This window comes from Battus philenor, unplaced genomic scaffold, assembly GCF_028537555.1.
Source record: "Battus philenor isolate CCGP_79_NKW_IND1 unplaced genomic scaffold, ilBatPhil1.0.hap1 SCAF_25, whole genome shotgun sequence".
In the NCBI taxonomy this organism is placed as follows: domain Eukaryota; kingdom Metazoa; phylum Arthropoda; class Insecta; order Lepidoptera; family Papilionidae; genus Battus; species Battus philenor.
Window position 1 is genome coordinate 4390333 of NW_027181688.1, and position 25361 is coordinate 4415693.

At 33.2% G+C, this 25361-nt stretch overlaps 2 non-coding genes across 2 annotated transcripts; one reads left to right on the forward strand and one right to left on the reverse strand.

The window, feature by feature from the left end:
• The first annotated feature begins 15450 nt into the window (after positions 1-15450).
• Positions 15451-15522, forward strand: TRNAE-CUC (transfer RNA glutamic acid (anticodon CUC)). The gene has a single exon. It is a non-coding gene; the product is annotated as a tRNA-Glu (tRNA).
• A 2107-nt stretch (positions 15523-17629) lies between these two features.
• TRNAF-GAA (transfer RNA phenylalanine (anticodon GAA)) lies at positions 17630-17702 on the reverse strand. Its single transcript has one exon. It is a non-coding gene; the product is annotated as a tRNA-Phe (tRNA).
• Positions 17703-25361: the final 7659 nt, after the last annotated feature.

Below are 25361 nucleotides of genomic sequence, written 5' to 3' on the forward strand. Positions count from 1 at the left end.
TTGGTAACTCCAAATACGTTTCTACATATATTTAACACATTTAATTTATTCTATTATCCTTTTAATCTATACAATTAATATATTTATTCATATACTAAATTAGTACTTATTATAATAATGAAGAAACAACTGAATAATTAAGTAATAATATATTTAAAATTTATATTACTAGCGACGTAGGATTATGAAAGTTGTATCCACTCATTCTTTTCTTAATAAAATGATTCATTACTGAATTGTTAATATTTAAATTAGTACGTATCATTAAAAAGAAAAGAAATTATGGTTTAAGTTAATCGCTTAAGACGTTTATTGTTTTACTAAGAAATTTATATACTTAAAATAAGAAGATACCCTCCAATTTGTTATTCAAATTATGTAGTAATTTCAAAAACCTTGTATGTATTTATATTCTTGTATGAATTTAGTTAATTTCTTATTAATTAAATTGCTATCAGCCAAAAAAAAACGTATTAATGTATTAGTTAAAAACAAGATTTTTTTCTTTTAAAGATAGTAGATTTATATTTTTAACGTATTATTGCTACGCACTTGTGTTAAGAACTATCTAGCGAACGTATTACCATAGACAGTACGGTTCTATATCGGTATTCTGCGAATTATTTTACAATCTAAAGCACTATTGTTTTCCTCAATGCTCCTTTGGCGATTGTATGTGCGCCAAATAACATTCCGACTCGTCAAACCTTTTTGGCTTTCACGATGGTGAATTTGTTACATTGACATTGTTATAGCAAAAAAGAGAGTTATCCTCTAACTTACTATTTAATTTTATGAACTATTACTCTATAGGGTTTTCCTTAAATGAAGAGATTAAATTTATGACAACACAAAGAAAAGATCTGCTATATTTTCTTTTTTACTTACTTTTTTTTACTTCTATGTAATTCTCACTATACCATTGTCATCAAATAATAGACCACTTTGAATCAAGATTTATAAAAATATTTATGTATAATGTATAATGAATACAATGTGTTGTAATCACAATAGAAATTTATACACACCTTTTCTGTCATAAAAAAGAATGACTATTTATTTTCAAAAAATTATAAAATAGGATTTCAGTATTATATTTCAGTATTAATATAAAATAGCACTTAATATCACAATATTTATAGGAGAAAGTACTGCTTGTTCTATTGTAGTATCGAGTAAGGTTTGGACCTAGTCGGACCACCTCCTGAAACTGCGGTCTCTTGTTTGCTTTCCTTTAGTTTTTATGATATCAACTTTTTTCTGAAGACAGGAAGATGGCATAATTGCTTGCGGCAAACTTTCCTAAAAGAGTTACAATTCTCAATAGTGAGAGATATGACTCAAGGATGAGGATTAGGGAAAGTCGTTTTTCACAATACAAATTTCAGTCGTAGAACGTCCGCCGTAAAGCATCTCTAATAAGTTTCCAATACCACCTGTAAGAAACCGTCTGTGTTTAGCATCTTCCGAGTACCTTATCAAAGTTAACTGTCCACCATATGGAAGGGAATACTTTGCTGCGCCTAGAGGTATGTGGCCACTTCGGACATCTGTTTTACGAGGTTTGCAATATAGACCCTTAAAAGGACGATTCCAAAAAAATATCAACTGATAATGCTGGATTTTCCTCTATGCTAAATTAAATTTTATTTTGATTCTAAACTTCCTTCGATATAGTTTGATTATCGTAATAGAAAATTTTAATATCGTCGACATGTGCCGTCGGTTCACTAATTTAACTTATCCAATTTACGTTCTGAATTGCTCTCCTTGCATCCACCGCGAATGACATAATTGGAAAAACTTTCTTGATACTTTTTAATTTTCTTTAGTATCTATGTAATGAGAAGGTAGTGAATTCTAGTACTAGTAATTCTAGTATCATCCCTATTTCAACCATAGAACATCCACTACCGGCTATAGACTTTCGCGCTGGATATTCAATGGGACCAGTGGATATGTATCAAGTTTTATTCAACCAGCTTAATATAGTCATCTGTCCAACTCTAGGTCCACGAGATCAAGGACATTTGCTGCTCTTGCCGGACCGTTCCACCCCGAACCTATGAGTCTCAGCGGCCATCTATTTTGCGCGCTGTGTGGCCTGCATACTGACTCTGACCTACCAATCCTATGGGCTTTATTGGTAACTTTCGTACGTCTAGCTGCTCCAGTTGTTTGTTCCACCTTAGAACTTAAAGGTCCCTGCGGCCATCTGTTTTGTGTCCTATGTCGCCTGCATACTGCTCCTTCAATCTGCCAATCCCTTGGTCTACGTTAGTTACTATCGTTTTTTAGTCATGAAGACTTGATCTCCTAGAAAAATCCTGAAGTATGTCATTTAAATAATTATCATATAAAAGTAAAGCAAAAATCGCTATAACATTACTACCTATTTACAAGCTCTTTCCTTTTCCCCTTTTTTCTTTTTAATATTAAATTAATACAATGACGCCAAGCGTAGTCGAACCAAATTATTATGGCTTTATTTATATTTAATCCAATTAAGAAAACTAATGGATTCAAAATCATAGTTAATTTATTTAAAAAAAAAAAAACTAAGTGTACGTAAGCTTTTTACAGCGTTGTTGAACAGTTGAGATTTTAAATCTAATTATTTTGAAAAGCTTCATTCAATTGAATTACACTCGACGTATGTTGTTACTGATGTAATAATGAGGAAATTAAGGCATTTCTTTTAAGGCAGCGACCGGGAATTACTTTTTAGCACACTGCCATGTCTGATTCTGTGACATCTAAAAATATCCCTAACCCCTCGGCCCCAACATCCGACGACTGCAAAATTTGTAAAAAAGTCGAATCCATAGAGCCTTTCTCTTGTCTTGCAGATAGAAATAAACTTTGTGATTCACTTTTATTATTAACACAGAGTCATAGGTTATATGCGTAATAGCTTTTAAAGAGTAAATATGTAACCCTTTTGTCTGTAGAAAGCTTTAAAACTATCAAAATTTATTTATTATCATCCCAATCACTCTAAAATATTTTACTTGGTAGTTTTTTTATCGTAATGCGTCAGGCTAATAGCTTTTTGTATTATAAAGTCTGCAGGAATAGATAGTAAACAATTATTAATTTTAGTAAATAGTAATCCGCTTTACATTCACCGCTTTAAAACATTTCCCCTTATATACAAACAGCCTGTCGATTTTGAATAAAGCATTTTAAACAAAACTATTATTTATAATAAAAAAGATTTACTATAGCATATGAATACCAATAAAATACATAACAATAAAATAATATATGTACATATACTATATATGAAAATACACTTAGTTTACCTAATGTATCTTTAAAACCTCATTGTTTACGATTCAATTTCGGGTTTAATAGCGATGTTGTGTTCAAACAACACCATTGTCTGATAGAAGTCTATTCATTACCGTTTTGACTGCATTCTAAAAGAAAAATAATCAAGGGTGCAATGAATTTCTACTGCGCATCATAAAGTAAAACATGAGGGAGACGAAACGACCGAAAATGGAAAGGGGCGACAAAGAAATAATTTAAATAAATTTTACCGAAACAATTTTCGAATATGTTAACTTTTAAGCGGCAAATAAAGGGTTTACAACGAATTGGTTTTCACCGTGAGGTGTAAGTCACAAAATAATATCAGAAGTCGACTCAAATTTGTAAAGTTCAGACCTAATTAGGATCGCGAACTTTCTAAACAATTTCGTTATATTTTGTTTAATTTATTAAAGTTTAGGAATTGTTCATATGTATTCTCTTTATGTGTTCTATTGTTACAAACACTATGTAAATAGTTATTTTCTAGTAGCCATACTGATATCTACGTGTCACACACTAGGTGAACTGAGGACTTTCTTTGGCTACAATTAATATAAAAGAATGACATTAGAATTAAATTAAAACTTACGACTTACTAAATCACTCTACACTAGGCACAGCGTGCCATGGTGAATTACGTTGAAATTATATTTTATAATGGTGTTTTATTTAGTGTGTTGTTGTATTACATATTATTGGGACTTTTTTTACTTTCTAGTACCACAATAATGAGCACACAAAGTATATATAACAAAATCCCAATCAACACCTAATAATTTCAATAATAAATTCAGTAATTCTTAATTTCCTCTTCCTTTTTTAAAATAAAACTACCAGTTTTAAGGTACGACTTCTGTTTTTAGAACGAAAATATTTATTTTATCATCAATTACGCCGCAAGACTTCTACGAATACTACGAGTGTATTTTTAAATAAAAACCATAACACGTAAATTCACTTAGTGAATGAAGATCAGAGCGCTTCGCTCGGATTTCTCAACCAGAGCTAATTATGTATGAAGGGATACTAAGACTAAGAAAAATATCGGGCATAGTCAAGCAGATTGCAGGTTGAAGGTTAGTAGATATTGAAGGTCAGTAGGCTGTGAGAGCCTTTATGTTATACTGTGGAGACCCCGGGCCGACAAGCACGCAGCATAGGACGTCCACCAAAAAGGTGCATGCAGTCCACTTCTAACCAGTCATATAGTAAATTTATGGAGGACTCTTATATCGGAAAACTTATAAGAATACGTTTAAGAACGTGAATCAGTTTAATGTGTCATACAAGGGTAGCTAAACTACAGTGAAAATTGGCTTTTATTTAGTGAAGGAATGTCTGTTATTTCTATCGCGGACTGCGAATGCAGTTATCTTTAGTAAGAGAAAGAATTTGCATTGTATTCGGCAAAGCAATACCGAAACGCGTTCAGCACGGGAATATTCATCGTAAAAGTGTGGCGTTAAAAGAAAAACGTTTGAAAATGCAAAGACAGACAGCGGCGATAGTTCTACTTCCGCTGGATTTCTATTGTTAACGACTTTTGTAAGCTCAAAAGGAAAGTCCCTTAATGATTGTTACTAGGCGAACTTTAATTAGTCGTTTGTATAAACGTAAAGAAATTCAGTTTAATTTTTTCTTAAATTTAATAATGTTTAAGTTTCAAAATGTATATAAGGGTGAACTTTACAAGCAAATTAATAAATCTTATTTACTATTTTGTTGTTATTTTAATATTTAGTTTACGACTTGTAGAAGAAACGCTGCGCTTCCTGGTCCCCGACCTCCGCTCCAGAACCTTCAGATAACAGCGACGTAGGACATCCACCTACAAGGTGGACAGACAACCTTTTTAAGGTCGTCGAAAGACGACGCATGAAGGTAGTTTCCAATCGCTCTATTTCTAATATCTATTTTATGGTTGCATAGAGAAATGAATATAAATAAAAGTGACGTATATTTTTGTAAATAAAAGATAAGCAAGACATTGCAAAAATATAATAATAGTATAAATAATAGAAAACAGTAATAAATATAGATTGTAAAAGTAGAAGTAAAGACATTATTTTTTTGTCACCTTGACCTGTACCGTCTTTTGGCAGATTCTGAAGTAAAGAATTTAAGGACAAAGGAGAAAATTAAAAAAAAATTGTAACTAAGAGGGAAAAGAAATGAAAGGACACTGAGTCTCCGTTCGACCGGGAATAGATTTAACAATAAAAACCTTTTTACTGGAAATCTATAGGGGAGGCCTATATCCAGCCATGGACTTCCGAAATAATGACAATGATAATATTAAAAAAACATATTGTCTTTTCTACTTGTTTTTTAGTGCGTTATTGATTCATAATCATAATTCAGTGTGTATAACACGGTATTTAAACATGTTACAATATATCGGTCATTGTACACACGTTTTGTGAAAGATTTTTGTGGGTATCATAAGATATTGCATCTGGTCCTCGGGCCTCTTTTAATATTAGTTATATTTTCAATAAATTAGAATTTTAAAAATATCGGCTGTTCAAATTTGCGAATTACTAGTTACTTATTTATGTTTTTTCTTAGGTAATCTAGTAATAAAGTAAGATTGGTATATATTCCGATCTGTGACCAAATAAAAAAAAGTATTGCTTCTTAGATTAAAAATGTATTTATACATTTATTCGTAATGCCTTTTTCAGATTCGGTGGTCTACTCAGGTATAGAATACAGAATATACTTCTACATGACAGCTTCGTCATCTCCAACGTCATTCGTAGACACTGTAAATGCTAATAGTGCAAGCTGTGGTTTGCCGTCACAGAAATAATAACTATAAACAATATTAGTAGGTACATATTTATATACACAAGTAGCATTACATATTTTTTAGATCCTGACTTGAGTCTGAACATAATTAAATTAACGTTTATTGTATTGTTTTCGCAATGACTTTCAGAAAAGAGTATCGTACACGCAAACAGGTCGTTTGTAAAAACGAACGTAATAACAAAGGAAATCCTTAACGAAAAAAACGGAACATTAAGCTTATATATATTCATTCAAAATATTTCGATGATAAGGTTTAAGAACCTTAATAATTGAAAACAAATGATATTTTAAAAGTAGCAACCCTATGCTCGTAGCTTCACTGCGAAATCTAATCACCGACGTAGCTCGTAGAATTGATTGTCTGAAGTGGCAGTGGCCCGGGCACATAGCTCGTGCAACCGAAGGCCTTAGGGGTTGAGAGGTTCTCGTTTGACGATCACAAACTGGTAGACGCGGCGAGTGCAGGCCCCACACTAGGTAGACCGAACCGACGACATAGTCAGGTTCACTGGAAATTGCTGGATGTGGGCAGCGGAAGACCGGTCATCGTTGCGATCTTTAGAGGGGCCTGTCCCTTACAGTGGGCCTCCTCCTCACAAGTAAAGCCGCGCCTAAACTTAGCGCACCTTACTTCTCTTCAGCACTGGTTTATATTTGAAATCGGTCATTAAGTAATTCGGAAAACGAAATCAACCAGTTAGTTGTTTGTTCGAGTTTATTTTAAAATATCAAGTGTCTTGTCAACAATTCGGTTACATTTTACTCGGAGTTAATTGGGTAGTAAGATTGTATTACAAAACACCTCCCAAAGCATAATCTTTAAAGTATTTACAGTAAATTTATATGCCTTCCATAAATGTATTTATACGTTTATAAGTAAATAACAAATGTAAGCAAAAGCACCTTTAATAAATTTTGGGCTTTTTGTCTGTTTCCTCTAGTTATCTTTAAAGTAGGACAGACGATTTTTTTAAAGTCGAACGAAATATGAATGAAAACAGCAAAATATAATATGTATTTTTTACACAATGATACTGACGGACCTCGTCGTCGTTTCAGCTCTTTACAAGGCATAGGCTTCTACCTTCCATCCTGTGAAATCTTGTTTGTTTGCCACGGCAATCCAATGTCATTAATGTACAAAGTGTGAATTATGTAAGAGTGTATTCCGGCAATCGAACCTGCGACCTATGATAGTGTCTCAGTACTGTTTTGTGGGCTACCATTGCTCGTATAACGCTGAACCCAGCTTCTTCGTTAATATCTTCAAAATAACTAGAGACATACATGCAGTATGTTATAAGCTGTTGTCATAATATATTGAAATATATTTATTCTTAATTATATATAATATCCTTATTGATATATTAATTGTCTTGGTTACTTTTAACAAGCCAAAAATATAAGAGCGATAGTTTTTTTATCGCAATAATTTTGGGGTAGAATTTCGTATAATTATTTCTTTGCTAACTTGTACTCGGCAAAAAAATATCCCTATTAAATATCAAGAAGATATCGCAATGAGTCAGTATGTAGGTGGAAGTTGAATGGAAATATGGATAGAGCTCGTGACACGATTTTATTATTTACATACGCTGTCAATCTGGACCCTTAAACCGTACTGGCTTAAGTTGAATCTCATATCACACGAGTTTTTATTTGATTGCTACAACATTTATAACTTAATAATATCAGTCATAAGAAGGCAAGATACATATCTGAAATATTATAGTTAAATATCGATACTGAAATGGGCTTGAATTTAAAACAATCCTTATTATTTTAATAAAACTCACTGTTTAAAAGTCAATCTGCTTTTAATTTGTTCCGTTTAACATAAAAAACAAAAGGGTATTAGCTGTTGATATGTTCAGCCTTCGTTTTAAACATGGTCGGATACAACAAATTCGAAACAATTAAGGTTTGAGAACGGGGACGTTGTATAATGAGGGTCTATAGACGAAAATGAATCGGATCCGTGTGCACCCCGACACGGAGTTTGGGTCTATGTTCTGGGTCGTTTTATTATGTAAGAAATATTAACCTGAGAACAAACACCAATTTAGACTTCCTTTATGTAAATTTTGTGTTTATAAATAAATAATTTTTGTCCACAATAAATAAAATTAAGTTCGTAAATATATCGAAGATCGTTTATCTTTATTTATACGTTTAATTACGTTTTCACGTTTAAGAGTGTTATAACGTATTTCATAGTAGATAACACGATAAACCAATGCAGCTATTACATTAGAAGCTACATACCTATCGCATAAGTACTAACATTGTTGCAATGTAATATTAAATAAAAATTAATGTAACTTTTTCAGAATTATCTCTTTATTAATTGCGTTTAAAATGTAAAATAACTAAAAAGGATGTTATGATCGATAAATACTAACCAAATTGTCGACGTCATAAATTTTGACACTATCTACGCGTGAAGTTTATAATAGAGTCAATTCATAAGCGCAAAGTACTTTTCCATACAAACATATAACATAGTATTAGAAAACTTTAAGAAAAGATGAGATAAGTTATTCTCTGGTTACGTGACGAACAAATAAAAACGGATCTGTTTTTATATACATTTACAGGATATAGGTGTAAAAGCTTTAAACGGATGTGCGCTCAATTGTCAGCAAAAATCTTCATAATTGTTGCATCTCTTCCCAATATCCCTGTATAAATTAATCTCTGTGCAATATGTCTTTTTTGTATTAGAATGCGACAGCCAATAACTTCTGGCCGCACAAAGTTAGCGAATCACTTGTGTACGTAATAATAAGTATGTGAGAAGAGCGCAGTCTGCTGCAAATTAGAACAAAATGGCGCGCCGCTAAGATTGTGTTCCTTAAAGCGGCGGCCAGATTTGTGAAGAGTACACAACAAACTCGGTCGAATTTTACTACGATTACTTTCACAAATAATTAGAGCAGTTTATCCCTAAGTTTTATTATCATTCATAATAGAAAAAAATATTCATTATTTTACTGTATTATACCTTATTAAATTAGTCCATTATTAAAATTCATTTACAGCTATCTTTATATAAAAGTTTATTTTAGCTATACTTATGTCACTGTCTAGAGTAAAAAGGTCTTGGTCTGTATAGCACTTTCATATAAGCATTGAGACATCAAAACAAAGTTATTTAAACTTTGGTACTTTTCTAGATTTTATTACAACTGGCGTCCTAGCAGTGCGAGAGCGAGCATTTTTTTATTTTACAATTTAATTTTCATTATACCATGTGATCAAGATATAAATAAAATTGATTAGATAAAAACCACTAACTATTTTAAAAAATAATAATAATAGGATTTTCGCACCGATGCAATGCGAAAATCCTAACTCGATCTTCACTAGGCGAAAACTCCGTTTTTAAATATGACTATAATTGGAAATAGGCTCTTATTCAAAAAGTGTTCAAAGCATATTTACCATAATTGTTCGCAATTTTCATTTATTTAACACTATTGTGGCTGGTATTCAAATTTTTCTAATTTGTGGCTAGGTTTCTTAAATTTTAAAATATTTATTATACAAAATTATTATTACCGTAACCATATTTTGTCAAATGTTATCTGTAGCGTCGGACTTCAAATTGTTTAGCATTTCGTCAACATTTTCAAGCTACAGCAACGTCCGCTATGAATATATAATGGATTCCGAGGAGCTCCTTTGTGGTCCGACTACTTTTCTTAAATTATACTTTTAACATCAGAATTTTAAAATCACTGACAACAAACAGCCTTACAACACAAAATAGTGTTAATGTTTTTGAATATAAATGGGAATCATTTATATTCATAGAGAAATTAAATACATGTTTTCAGACTCAACTACGTTTATAATACTTTTAACTATAGCTTTTTTTACTTTTTTTTGCAGTTGAGCATTAATCAAATATTTAAAGAATATGTGGATTACGAAACTGTATACTTATAATATACTTTGAGAAAAATGTCAATCGTTGAATTAAACTCCGTTGGGCAGCGTTCTGAAAACTACGACTCCTTCTCGACCAATATCGCATAGTGCCTCTAAACGAAGGTACGGCCGATGTCTGTCAGCAGATGAATTACAAAACTGAACTTGGTTTCTCACCCCAGGCCTCGGTTGTTAACGAGCCATGGAGAGGGCCTACGAGATCGAACCTCCAATGATCGAATGAGGAGATCTGTAGACGAACAAAGGTAAACGTGATAGCACAGCAGATTTCCAATAGGAGGTAGCAGTGAGCAGGCCATATAACGTGCAGAAGAGAGAGTCGCTGGAACCTTAAGTTTCGTGAACGGGGACTACGCACCGGCAAGTGCAGCATACTCCACGACATCCACTTACTGGCCACCGGTATAACCGGCGACTACTATAAACTGATGTTTTAAGTGACAATTAGTTTTTGAAGAGCAGGGGACAATACCTTACTGTACAATCAAAGCACTTGTTTTCTGTTTGCAATCCAGTATCAAGTATTCATGTTTCTCAATCGTCCTCGTTAACCATAGAGCGTTAATAAATGTATCTGAGTCGTAAAGAGTCTTTAAACGTCTCACAACTTAGTATTTTACTGTCCTTCTTAGACCATAGAGCGCTTTTATTTAATTTAAATCTATTGGATTAAAAACTAGAGAGATTAAAAATCGATTGCTGCTTCTCCGTATGTATTTCAAAAGGTATCGTATTTCCATAAAAACATTGCTAAACTTCCTTTTCCATTTAAGTGATATACATGATATATTTACTAGAATTTATTGAGTTATCAAATTTTTCTATCGGCAATGTATAAGCTTTTACAATAGCATCCTAAAACATATGCTGAAAGCATGCAAGCTTTCTACATATGTTTTGAGATGCTATTGTTCATTTTTTAAAGTAGCATTTAAAAAAATTGACAATGAATATTGGTTTGTCAACAGTTACTACACTGTAAATGACTTCATACATGATAGCACACTTTTCACTAGCACACTAGCTAGCTATTTCAATGTTGCTTGAATATATATTTTAATATTCTTTTCGAAAAATATGTAGCCCCGTTAAATTTCTTTTGTCAATTCTTTCTTGTCCGGGGCATTTATCACGCTAAGAAGTGGTAGACTCAAGTTAACGCGAAAAAGAGACGATGTGATGACAGAAAAATTGTAAGCTATAAAAAGTATTTGAATTGAATTGAATAATCCCGATGATATTACTTTAAACCATGTAAGCACGCAACAGTTATTTTTCTGGCGACTTCCCAAATCTAAATGACCTATATGGTATACTAATTGGAATTTTATAGTGTTTGTTAAGGAAATATGAAAAAGAGTGAACTTATGAATAACTTTATATTGAGAAATAACTTTATGGTTCTAAATTGATTATCGTATACTGGTGTTCTTTGTTATAAATTAAAAAAACATTCCAACATTCCTCTGTATTTGGTATTTAAGTTACGGTAAAAATAAATATTTATTAAAAAAATTAATTAACATATTACACAACTTTTCAAATTATAAATTGTTATTGTTAATTATTTATAGCAAAAACGTAATACATTTGATAATGCGAAATTATACATTTAATTTATTTGTGATGCTTCATTTATATCCGATGTGGTCTAGTGGTCAGGATACCTCGCTCTCACCCAGAAGGCTTAAATTCGATTCCCGGTGCCGGAAGTGGCTTTTAGCATTGTATTCCTTAAGGTAAATTTAACACATAGCTTACAAAATATTTGCTTTTTATTAATTTATAGCGAAAATTGTTATAATCTTTAATACAAATTTCTGATTTAGTTTCAATAAAATGTTAAGTTCAAAGTTTAAACTGTCGATTTGTCCCGAAGGACTGGTCCCCGGATACCAATATCCAGTCTTCCGTCTCCGATTTATTTTCTGAACATATGGCTTCCGGTCTTAATTCTTTTGTGTCGGTCTTTAGTCTTCGGTTTTTGTTCTTTAGCCTTCGGCCTTCAGTCTCCTGTTTCCAGTATTCGGTCTTTGATCATCGGTCTCTGGTCTTCCGTCTCCGCCCTATGGTTTTCAGCCCTAGGATTGGCTGTCGATCTGTCGTTTATACATCAAGCCGTATCAATTATAAACAAATGCACAAAATAACAATGGCAATAATAGTTGTTAAGTCTTAAGATGAAATGCTAATACAATCCCACTAAAGTTTTTCATCTTTCGGTGGCTACTTACACTTATTTGTAGGGACACGAGTCACATTAAAGTTATTTTCAACAAAAACTAGCGTAAAACTGCTGCCTTTGTTACAAATTCTCGGGTGCACCCGTAGATATGCAAATAGGAACATTACTTTGAAGTTTGTGTTTGTGTTATTTGATGCGATGTTGTTAGATGTAGTAGTAAAACAACGGTCTGTACTCAACGCTTCGGGCCTATCGGTCCAGACGTAATTACTGCAAGTTATTTGGTGTCATGTAAACACTTAATGTGCATAACTTGTTGGGTATTTTATAAAATAAAATGTTTCGTTCGCCCAAAAATAAAATGTTGTGAGTTAAGTTAGTAAAATGACTTAAGTTTCGGGTTCGATTTTAATGCGCACAAAGAGAGTGCTCACGGGTGGTTAAAAAAAGAAGAAAATTCAATAGGTCAAAAAAATTCGTAAGACATTGAGCTCGCGTGTTACATAAACACTAGTACACTCATTAAAAGAGAGTTATGGGTGCAGAAAGCTAACACAAAAACATATCGAACGTTAATAGTCCGATCCCTAGAAAAGAAAAATAACCATTGAATTTTAAGTAAATATATAGATATAAGAAAGTAGACAGCAAGAAAACAAATAGGCATTATTAAATTGTAATACAACTTATTCACCCATGGACTTACGCACTCTGCTACAATGATAGAGGTATGAACGCGACTCCAAAAACGGCCAGTTGATGAAAAATTATAAATTGCGATCTCCCTTTTTTACGTCCGCTTAAAACGAAACATATCGGTGATGATAATGCCACCTTCACTCCAATAATTTTATTTTATGGCTTTGAGAACTGCACATACATTTTAATAAGTTATTCAAATACAATTTTTTTTATTTATTTATTACTTTAAAGACAAGCCTGCATTTGCTTACACTTACATATTTTTACGATATAACTTAAGTAGATGTACATAAGCGCAACAAGCTCGTTCCACATCCACAGTATACACATAATAAGTAAAAATATATCGACGTAAATAAAAATACATATTAACTTAATTTAAAAGTTAATCATTCTCCTGAAAACCGTTTTAAAATCATTTTACGTAATTCGCCAACGCTGTTAAAGTGTAAGATCACTACATCGTTTATGATTCGGTAGTCTTGATATTGGTGAATTTTCCTTAAAATCCGCTCTTCGAAAATAAGGAATTAATTAATTATTAATGATTGAAACGACCGAAATAATAAAGAGAGATCAAAACTGAAGTTTATCTATTACAAAAATTTGCCCAAACACTAAGGGCTAATTGAACCTTATCTAATTTTTGTTCGTCAAATTTATACTAACGCTGTAATGTTATTTTAAATTTGCCGTGATTTTTGAGAAAATTAACTTTAAAATAATGTATAATAACATACATAAAAAGATTAGTAGAGCGTTCTGTTTTTTAATTTTGATAATTGTTATTTTCACATTTTTTTGTAAATTGGCCAGTTCTCAAAACTCTCAGTTTTATCAACATTTAAGTAAAGAATGAGATGACTCGGAAATACCTTTCTGTTTTACGGACGATATCGTATATAAGTAGATCGGATGGAAAAATAATATTGGTTACTAGAATCCACTGTATACATATTCCTGCAAAGAATGCGAGTCCTTTCAGTGACGTGACGTGTGAATTATAGTGTACATCAAACATATTTGGTTCATTTAGTACTATAAATCAATCATTTAATCTTTTATTTATACGTTTTAAAAACAATACCTGAGTTACCGACTATCGGACCGTTCTGTTATTACTTTAAAATGCAGAAGAATATTTAGTCAAGAATTTATCTCGTTTTTGCGAAAAATACATTTAGTTCAGATTAACTTCTCTGGGATGAGGATTTAATATCAAAATTTACTGCAAATTGGCTTCCACCGATGTTGGTTAGGAGTTTCTTTTAAAGATAATATTGTATACTTACGGCAGTTATATTTAATTTGATAAAAGCAATTTAAGTTTTTTGCGATGGATGGGGAAAATTTGTCTAAATTTCGATTATTTTAAATTCTTGACTAAGAAGACATGTTTGCGAGTTTACCATTGAACATGACTTAATGTTACTTCACAGACTCATGTAAAGCACTAACAATTTATAATTTGAAAAGTTATGGTTATTCTCACTTACCGATTTATGATGGTAGCTTTAAACATTAATTATCAGAAGTAGCACTCAAGAGCATTCATTTTTTTACCTTATATATTTATCAGCGATTATTTCAATATTAATTGCTTATAATTAACTATTCCCGACAGGTATAAAGGCATACATAATTGTTATTCTAACTATTATTTTCGATTAATCCGGCTTGATTAATGTGTCACAGAAACATCTCGATCTGGTTATTGATTTCGTGACATTTTTCAAATGTGGATCAAGATCCACGTGAAGATGGTTATGACGTAGATAAACACGCAACTGACATGATTTTTGACGCAAACCAGTTTTGAAAAAAGCTGTATATAAAGTAGCTCGATATGTTAGTACCGCACGAGCTGACTGAAAGACGCTCAATGAATCGTGCACTCATTCGTGATTATTGAATAAAATGGTACTTAAATAGTATAGATAAATTAATGAAAAAATAATGTATGAAATATCCATATAAACGAATAGACTTTTTCCCAACCAATTATTTAATTAAGTCACATATTTAATTACTCATTTGTTAACCAAAAACCTCGCTTGTTTTTATTACAAATGAAACAGCCATCTCATTCAACGAATTTTATTTATTTATTTAAGTATACCAACAGTACCCATAAGTCAAAGTGCATTAAAAGTTACACTAAAAATAATGGTTATTTTATGTATTCCTTTATAGGTGAAAGAAAAGTAAAATTAAACTTGATACAAATCATAGAAAGAAAGGTCAGACCACTTTAAACAAAAAAAAATTAAAGAAAAAGTGATAACACTTTAGGGGAAACATCTGGCTTACGGCGTTCCATTGAGCCATATTTCCACAGCAAATTTGATACAGTTGTTTAGGAGGAGCGTTTGTACGAATAGAAAATAAATTACTTTGTCATACTTTTGAGAACAAAAATCTTACTTACTTACATTTAGTACTGATAAACAAAGCTTTAATTACAATGTTTACTCGCATCCGGTATGGTCTAGTGGCTAGGATACCTGGCTCTCACCCAGGAGGCTCGGGTTCGATTCCCGGTACCGGAAAGAGCTTTCTTCTACATTTCATTCCTTTTCCTTTATCATTTCGGTTATCGGTTGGAATGATGATGAGAAATGGGACTCTCTCTAATCTACTCACAAAATATTTTGTTTTTATTTACTCTAAAGTATCCAGCCGTCGTGCCGTAACAATGGTATACCTGCCCGAGGGCAGGGATTCATCTACGATAGGTTTTCTTTCGTTTCTAGTATCTCGATATAGGCAAGTCGAGTAAGAGCGTTTTTTTACTCACAATTCTAACCCAAAACTGATAATGAATTTAATATAAAGAATATTCGGCTAAAATATTTTAAAAATTGTACAACCGTTATTAACTACAAGATCGATTTAACTGAGAAAGCTTACGCCTAAGAGAATATATCCGTTAAAAAGCTCGTAAAAACAGTTAAGGAAAACGTGATTCGAAAGTTTTAGTCGATGTATGTAAATTGCAGTTAGGTCAAATTTAAGTATACTAAGTAGATATATTAATATCTTTAAAATGCTATAGAAGTTGATAATAATAACAATATTTTTATTTTCATAACATATGCTTAGTAGCAATAGAAAAGCCATGAGATGTGTAGACAAGCTACACAGGCGACATCTCCCATAAACCACCGGCTTTCCAATATCATGTCTGTTGCGTCCCTGACTTAGTCTTGTAGTTGGGATCTCAACAGGTCATGGCCTTTTTTAACCTTTAACTATGGACGTCATTTTTTTTGTCACACTACCAAGGACGCGCGGTCTCTCGGACCGCTATGTTCTGAAGTCCAAATATTACGTAAATATTAATTTTATTTGTACACTATTGTATTTATTGTTTTTTAGGTATATTAAAATTAAATAATTTCGAGGCTTTTAATCAATCTTTCTTTATTTGTAAATGAAATAAAGCATACCAACAATTAAAGGCACTTTTTGCCATACATTTACTAGAGATCAATTGTAGGACGAAAAACTCGAATGATTTAAACTTTTTAGAAAAAATAACAATTAAAACTAAAAATCTAAGGTTTAACCTAATATAAAAACGAATAAAAGTCTTCTCAAATTAAAATACAAAATTTTTGACATTGGTCCAATTGTTTAAAATTATTGACAATCCTTGCCCAAGGGTTTGGAACATATGACCTGCCTACAACTTATACAAGTGTAATTGGACTTTCTCTTTAGTTTTGTTGGACAAAGACGACATGTTTTTCGTTTTAATGAATCACTCTCCTGGCTAGGGGGTTCATCTTGGAGCATATCTGCCCCTAAAACTCGCTTCATTGACATTTTCAATTCGTTTGGTATATTTGGTTCTATTGCTCGTCTTTGCATATGCGGAAGATCATCACTAAAGATCGTGCTATTTTTTTAGGAATACTCCTCTTTTTATTTTTTTGCTCTGATGCTCATTGTGTAGTACATGAGCATTTATACCGCACAAGTTAAAAATGCGATATAAAATGAGCATAGGCCATCTTCTCGTTCAATATTCATTGACATTTTGAATAAAAAAACCATAAAACAATCAAATTAAACGAAATCACCGTTTATATTATTTACGCAGGAAACGTGGACGTGCGGTCCGACAGACCGCGGTCAAAGTATAAAGTAAAATAACTCACCTAATTTGTGTCTGCCGACACAACCTATCATCTCAACATACGTTTCGGCGCTAAAACTAAAGCTACTGAGAGCATTAAACGTGGGGAGCAAGGGGAAAGGAGTAAACACAAAAATTACAAACTGCAAGCGGTCTGTGAGACCGCGCGTCCACAGTTAAAGGTTAACTGACATCTGTTTACTTTAGGTGTTTCAGATAGTCGTCTATTCATGGGCGTATCTTGAAGAGGACGCGACTGATGCTCACGTACTACGTCGTTGTACAGGGATAGCAGTGTACAGGGCCACCTATTTCCGATCACAGAGGTGCCTCTTTAAGTTCCCCGACGAAATTGAGACTTTGCTGGCATTTTCACGATCTACGAACGAAAGTCTCAGTCCTCGACTACTGGGTTAATACTGCCAAATAATAATCTATATTGCAAATAAAGCAAGAACCTTTGAATTAAAGTAACATTTACAGGGAAGTTATAAAAAAACTGTAAAAAAAACCGTTGCCGAAACCCGGGATCGAACCGGGGACCTTTAGATCTTCAGTCTAGCGCTCTCCCAACTGAGCTATTTCGGCTTGTATATATTTAATTAAATGATTCACTAAAATAATGAATAAAAAAAGTCTTAGATAAATATCTAATGGATTCAGGCGTTACTTTGCGGAAGTCCATTCTAAGTAAGAGAAGGACTACTATATAGCTACTTCCGCTATGTAGCAGTAATCGTGCAATGAAGTGCACCGCCCGCCTGCCCGCTGATAAATGCACATGCGGAAAACAATGCGAATTACACAACTACCACCGTTTAATCACTCAACACGTGTTTCACCCCTCCACAGGTCATCCTCAGGAGTAATATTACACCGATTAGTGCCAAACACCGAAGTCTCGGTGCGCATTTATCAGCGGGCTGGCGGGCGGTGCACTTTATTGCACGACTACTGCTACAAAGCGGAAGTAGCTATATAGTAGTCCTTTTCTTTCTCAGATAAATATATACTACGCAATTTATTTTTATTGTTTGTTTATGGATATTTTGTCAATATCGTACGGAATATCCATCAATCTGCTATAAATAAGCGCTTTCATAAAACAAGTTTGGTTTACGAAAAGTGTTAACTACGGTAAAAATATTTAATGCCACGTTTTTCCATTGTCATAATTTTTAATCTTGCTAAACGAAATCACTTAACACCGAATATATCAATAAAAGTTGTGTGATAACATTTTAATATTTTTCATATTTGACATCTTTTTCAGACTATTGAGAGTATTCGTGCATTCGTTTATCAAATTTTGATTGCGTCCTTTTGAATATTTTTCCAAAACTCATGGCATTTTTTTATAAAACAGTTTCCATGTTACAATTCGTAAACAATGGAATACGTCTTTACTTTTAAAGGCTTTTCGTCACATAGGTACATAGTGAAGTTTATATTATTTGCTAGCTGTTATTAAATTTTTTATGATTATTAATATTTAAAATAAATATAATAATTTGCAGTGGGCGTGTATGGGCTGAAAAAGGACGGCTACTGATGCACATAAAACAATTGTTCAATAAACAAAAAATTAACAAATAATCTATTACTGTATGAAGTTTTTTTTGTAGTGTTCATTAAGCTTGGATATGAATTGCTTTACAACCGCATTAAGGATATTATAAAGGAGAATGATTGAGACTTTGATGAAATCCTCGTAGTTTTAGGTTAAACGATGCCATTATAGGGGAGTATTATCTAATGTTAGTTTTTATCAAATTGGGCTTTTGTCACTGCATGGACTTATGTAGATAATAACATGAATAAATAAACAGATAAGAGCGCTATTACAATTTATTTATAAATTGTTAATTAAAATATAAAAAACATAGGAAACAAACATTTGGAAAATTAAAGCGAGCTTACGTGGAGTTTGATCAACGACCGTAGTTCGCCACGCGCTCTCAGTAGCGTTCACATTTGTAGCGGTGCGCTACGACTGTGCAGTCGGCCGACACTGAGCGATGTAATTGACTTTGCAGGAACGTAATTTTAAAATTTTTGGTAGCGCTTTAAAACTTTCGTGGTAAAGGATTTACAGGAAACTGGCCTGAATAACTTTTGATTTAAAAAAGTTTACGCGAATTTAATATGAACAAAGAGAAAGTAGAACAAATCCTTTTTTAATTACGGTAATATGTGAAGTAATATGGAAGGTTACTACGATTTTTTAATGTTTTACAGTATAAACAGTGATTGATATGGATGTGCTTTAAAGGGGTGTATCGTAAAGCAAGCTCTTTTGCCGTCAATGTATGGCACACCCTGTAAAGATATCAATGTTTTCAGAAAATAACAATAACATAAAAATAACATAGTAAGAAAAACGTTATCAAAATTCAGATTACTGTACATTAAAATTAATTATTTCTTACTATCTCTTCAAGCAGACTGTACCACCATAAGTTATTAACCTACCATATTTCAATAGAAAAAATAATGATGGCATTTAGGGTGATGGTATAGCTGATTGTTTCAATTATCTATATCTAATTCATTTACTTCTTATTGATTTAAACCCTATTTTATATGAAATTAACATTAGCTTTATATCTTATATCCTAATTTTTTAATTAATACTATTTTTAACTTTTCTATTTATATTATACAAACTAAATCAGCGGCGCCTAATGATTCGCCAGGAACCCCGCGCTACCGTTCCTGGTCAGTACATCCTTCATTACTTGCACTATGAAAGCGAGAAATGGCAGTCAGATTCATTCATCGGAGATGATCTCCGGCAACCCGCCAAGGTCCACGTTATTTCTAGTACTGACACTAAGTTGCTCCCGCGCCGGCTGTACTTCGGAAAAACAACAACAAGTGTAGCGGCTCCTCCTCCACCTTGGGGTCGCACACGTAGGTCGGACTGTATTTTCTTCTCAAGCTATTTTTCAAAGGTTTTTTCTTGAAATTTCAACAAACAAATTTGTGGCGTTAATGAGCCTAATTTAGTGTCTTTAATGTGAAAATGGTTCATTAAAACAAAGATACATTTCGATCTGGTTATTGAATTTGCGCAATTTTTGAAAATGTGGATTAAGATCCGCATATTAGTAGTTATGACGTAGATAAACACGCAACAGAAATAACTTTTGACACGAAACAGTTTTGAACCACTTGAAAAAAGCTGTGTATAAAAGAAAGCTCGATGTTTTGGTAGCACACGAGCTCACTGAAAGATACTCAATTAATTGTGTTGAGTGTTCGTGACTATTTCTTGAGACGTAATGAAACCGAACTATTTTTGATGAGATTGTTAATATCACTAGCAAAATGGTAAATAGTTAGCAAATAAAATGGCACTTAAATTTTATACAAAATTAATAAAATAAATTTGTCATATCTATATATATAAAAGAAAGTCGTTTTAGTTACACCACTTATAACTCAAGAACGGCAGAACAAATTCGGCTAAAAATTGGTAGGGAGGTAGCTTAGAGCCAGGAGATGGACATAGGATACTTTTTATCCCGTTTGACAGCGTTCCCGTGTGACTTGACATGAAACGTCAGTCACTATAAAACGTGGTGTAACAAAAAAGAATCAGACTTGGAATAACAAAACGCAAATGACAGCTATGTAATTGACGTAAAATGACAGCTATGTATTGACGTATGGATGACAATTTCAATGATGAATGTTTCTATTTGCGGTTGTTGCTGGTAAATGTGCGTGGGCTAACTTCATTTGAGACACTACGAACTGTTAATGGTGTAATATTCCCAATATATCGTGCTGCATGTGAAGAATTAAACTTATTAGAAAACGATACCCATTGGGATACGACAATCGCTGAAGCCATTATCTCTGCATCTCCAAGTCAGATACGCACATTATTCGCTATCATAATTTCAACATGTTTTCCATCAAACCCATGTAACCTGTGGCACAAATACAAGGATAGTATGTCAGAAGATATTTTACATCAAAGTCGTGTCAGTTCCAGAAATCACGATATTGAGATGAATGAGGAGATACATAATCGTGCTTTACTCTTGATCGAAGATATGTGTTACCTCATGTGCGGTAATTTATTAATCAGGTTAGGAATGCCAGCGCCAAATCGTGAAATGAATGACGCATTTAATCGAGAATTGGAACGGGAACGTGAATATGATCACCAGGAATTAGATTTAGTAGTTCAAAGGAATGTACCCCTGTTAAATTACCAACAAAAGGAAGTTTATGATACTTTAATGAAGGCAATCGCTGATGAAAATGGTGGTTTATATTTCCTAGATGCCCCTGGTGGAACTGGCAAGACATTCCTTATGTCATTAGTTTTAGCAACTGTTCGGGCGAGATCCAACATAGCGGTTGCAGTTGCTTCTTCTGGAATAGCAGCCACATTGTTAGAAGGATGCCGTACGGCTCATTCAGCATTCAAATTACCGTTAAATCTTCAAACTATTGAAGAACCAACGTGTAATATTGCAAAACACTCAGCAATGGCCAAAGTTTTAGCGGCATCGAAAATCATCATCTGGGACGAATGCACAATGGCGCATAAACGTGCATTAAAAGCACTTAACTGAACATTAAAAGATTTACGCAATGACTCGAGATGTTTTGGAGGAGCAATGATTTTACTGTCTGGCGATTTCCGCCAAATACTGCCAGTAATTCCAAGATCTACGGCTGCCGATGAAATAAACGCTTGCCTCAAATCGTCAAATCTATGGCGCTATGTGAAGAAACTGCAGCTGACAACAAACATGAGAGTTACATTGCTTAATGATACATCTGCTGAAGATTTCTCGGAGCAATTGCGAACTATCGGTAATGGTCAAGTACCTGTCGATGAATCGAGCGGATTAATATCATTCCCAAATAATTTCTGTAATTTTGTCTCATCAAAAGACGAACTTATCAACAATGTATTTCTAAATATTATTTCTAACTACAAAAATAATGAATGGTTGAGTGAGCGAGCAATTTTAGCGGCTAAGAATAAAGATGTAGATGACCTGAACTACATAATTCAAAATAAGATCATTGGAACAATGCATTCATTCAAATCTATTGACTGCGTCACAAATGAAGATGAAGCCACCAACTATCCAATTGAATTTTTAAACTCTTTGGACGTGCCTGGCTTACCACCGCACAATTTACGCCTAAAGGTTGGCTCCGTAGTAATCATGCTTCGAAACATAAACCAACCAAAACTGTGCAACGGTACGCGTTTGGTGGTTAGTAAATTGATGAACAATATAATTTACGCTACGATAATGATAGGAAAATTCAAAGGTGAGGAAGTTCTCATTCCGAGGATCCCGATGGTCCCAACCGATATGCCGTTTGAATTTAAAAGACTTCAATTTCCGATACGTCTTGCATTTGCCATGACCATCAACAAATCACAAGGCCAATCCTTAAAAGTTTGTGGTTTAAATCTAGAACATTCATGTTTTTCACATGGTCAATTATACGTGGCATGTTCACGGGTCGGAAGACCATCTGCGTTGTTTGTTTTTGCGCCTGATAATAAAACAAAAAATGTCGTGTATCACAAGGTACTTAAGTGAAGAGCAACCTATGTACTAAAATACAGAAATAATAATGAATGATTAATGTAGTTATTTAATTTTTTTTTATAATTTTTCCAAAAAAAAAAACACAATCTGCTTATTTATTGCCATTAAGGCGGAACAAAGTTCGCCGGGTCAGCTAGTACCTAATATATTAAAAATTAGAAGTTTGTACGAAAGAAATAAAATTTATTTATTTTAACAAAAATAAATACTGGTTGATATAAAGTATTTATGCTTTATTTGTATATTACTAGCTCTGCTGACAGACTTCACAGCGAGTAGTTATTGGCCGTCGCATTCCAAAAGAAAAAATATGTGTCACAGTTCGGGGTGATCATGTTATTCATTGTTTAATGCGATAATAATAAATTAATTTTGTGGATAAAAAAGTTGATTGATGCAAGCAGCATTAAACGACAATATAAATCTGCAGGGCGTGCACTGTCAAACGCACGAAATAAAAGAAAACTTTTCATCAATTTCTATAATCCTTTCTACAAAGTATTCGGATACATATATAACGTAAGTACAAAGTTCTAACTCGTAGTGAACGGCGGACAAGAGAATTAAAGTCGACAAACGATCTCAAAGCGGAACTCTGTAATCACAAAAACAAGACCGAGTGATCTCAAAGAAAGTTTTATTTGCATACATACTAATAATGAACCATTAAATAAGTTTAAACATATTTCATATTTTTAATGTAAAGATATTGCAGTAATAGCAATATATAGTAGAAAAGATCATCATCATGATCATCACGTCAGCTGATACACAGCCGCTACCTGGCACAGGCCTCCCTCAGAGATCTCTGATCTGATGACCGGTCTAATGCTGCTCGCATCCAGCAACTTCTCGCGACCTTAGCTGTGTTGCCGCTCGTTTACGTGGGTATAGCCAATGTCCAGCCGAGAAGTTCAAAGCCGAGTCTACCAGCGTGCCACACAAGAATCTTTCGGCTCCAATGGCAATCGATTGCACAAGCGATGTGCACCGCCCTCCACCACTTCGGATTTATAAGTAATATATTTTGAGTAACATGATGCTGTTGTTTCATACGATTCGCATATGCCGTTAAAAAACGGGGCGTGAAAAACTTTTTGAACTCTTGCCTATTTAAAATCCTGTTAAAACGTTAAAAATTAAACGCGAATTTTAATCTTTTACCGACTAAAATGAGCGTCGTTAAGAAGTGTTCTGTAATATTTAATGTTTCATTATTTTTACTTCCTCTTCTATTTTTCTTCTTTTATCTTGAAAACGTTAATTTTTCCATTGTTACATGTATAATTTAACTTCTTAAATCTTCTTCTACCTCATCGCACAGGATGATTGGTTTTACGTGTAAACACTTAAAAGCGGTGAATGTATAGCTCATTTGCTTTCAAATAATGTATTATCATACAGCTGTATACATTCTCAAAAACCAATGGTTTCAGAAATAATAAACAGTAAGTTACGAAATCCTAAAATTAATTATTACTTACCATCACCCCTGCATAATTTTTTCTGACTAAAGTTATTGACCTCTCGCCTTCCCATCTCTTAACTGCAAAATAAAAATTAAGGTAACTTATTTCAAAGAGATTATTTTATGAAGAATAATTAGAAAACGGTGTAAAATCTTTAAACCTGACTAAACTGACAAGTAAACTATAAATTTATCCCTTTAAAGCTTTTAGACTTATGACGAATCAAACTGTATGTAAAACTTTTTTGTTAAGGTTACAATCATTTTATTTTAGTAGTTACTAAGTTTGCTTTTTTCAAGCTTTTAATTTTTTTCATTACAAATTCTGAACGTGACTTAATTTTCACAGATATTCAAGATCTTCCTTATTTACGACCGTTAATGGCGTCTTGATGGCCGGGGCAAACACGTTCGAAACTACCGCGTCCGTCCCAACACGGACCTCAGGGCACATCGAAGGCATCTCTGGCGCAATCATCTTGTGTCATAAATTCCCGCAATCGATGAGCCATCCACACTCTAAATCGGTTGTCGAGCATCGGTCGCTTGTGTAAACCTTTCCATTGAATCAGTGCACTTATCTTTAACAGAGGTACCCTATATAGATTTGTAGCAGCCACATTTGAACTTTTATTATCGTTGTTGGCTTAATTGAATAAACATTTTCCAGTTCGTACTGAATTTTAGAGCCGAAAGGAAGCTTCTCGACCAATTAAATAGAAACACTAGGTTACGCACTTACAGTTGCATTTAAATACTTTTTACACTACCAATACTTTTTACAAGCTTTTTATTGTATGCATCAATTTATTCTCAAATATTCTTGAAATGCAAAAGAATTTTGGATGCTAAATAAGATTTTCATAATGTACTCTGTTATTTATGTGACTGTGTACGGTATTACAATACACTCGAATGTCATCATCTGAACAGTCTCTAAATGAATGAAAGCGTCTTAATGCAACAAGAAAGTAAACTATTCCGATATTACAAGTAATTATAATGTCGTGCTTTAAATGCATAAAGCAGAGTATCATTTTGTTAGGCGTGTATCACTGGTAAACAAAGAGATCCACATTTTGTCATTTCCTGGTATAAAAAGTAATGCGCTGTAAGTCTCCATTATTCTCTGTAATGAAAGACAATAAGTTACTCTGCTGACTAGGTTGTAGTACACTTTAGTAC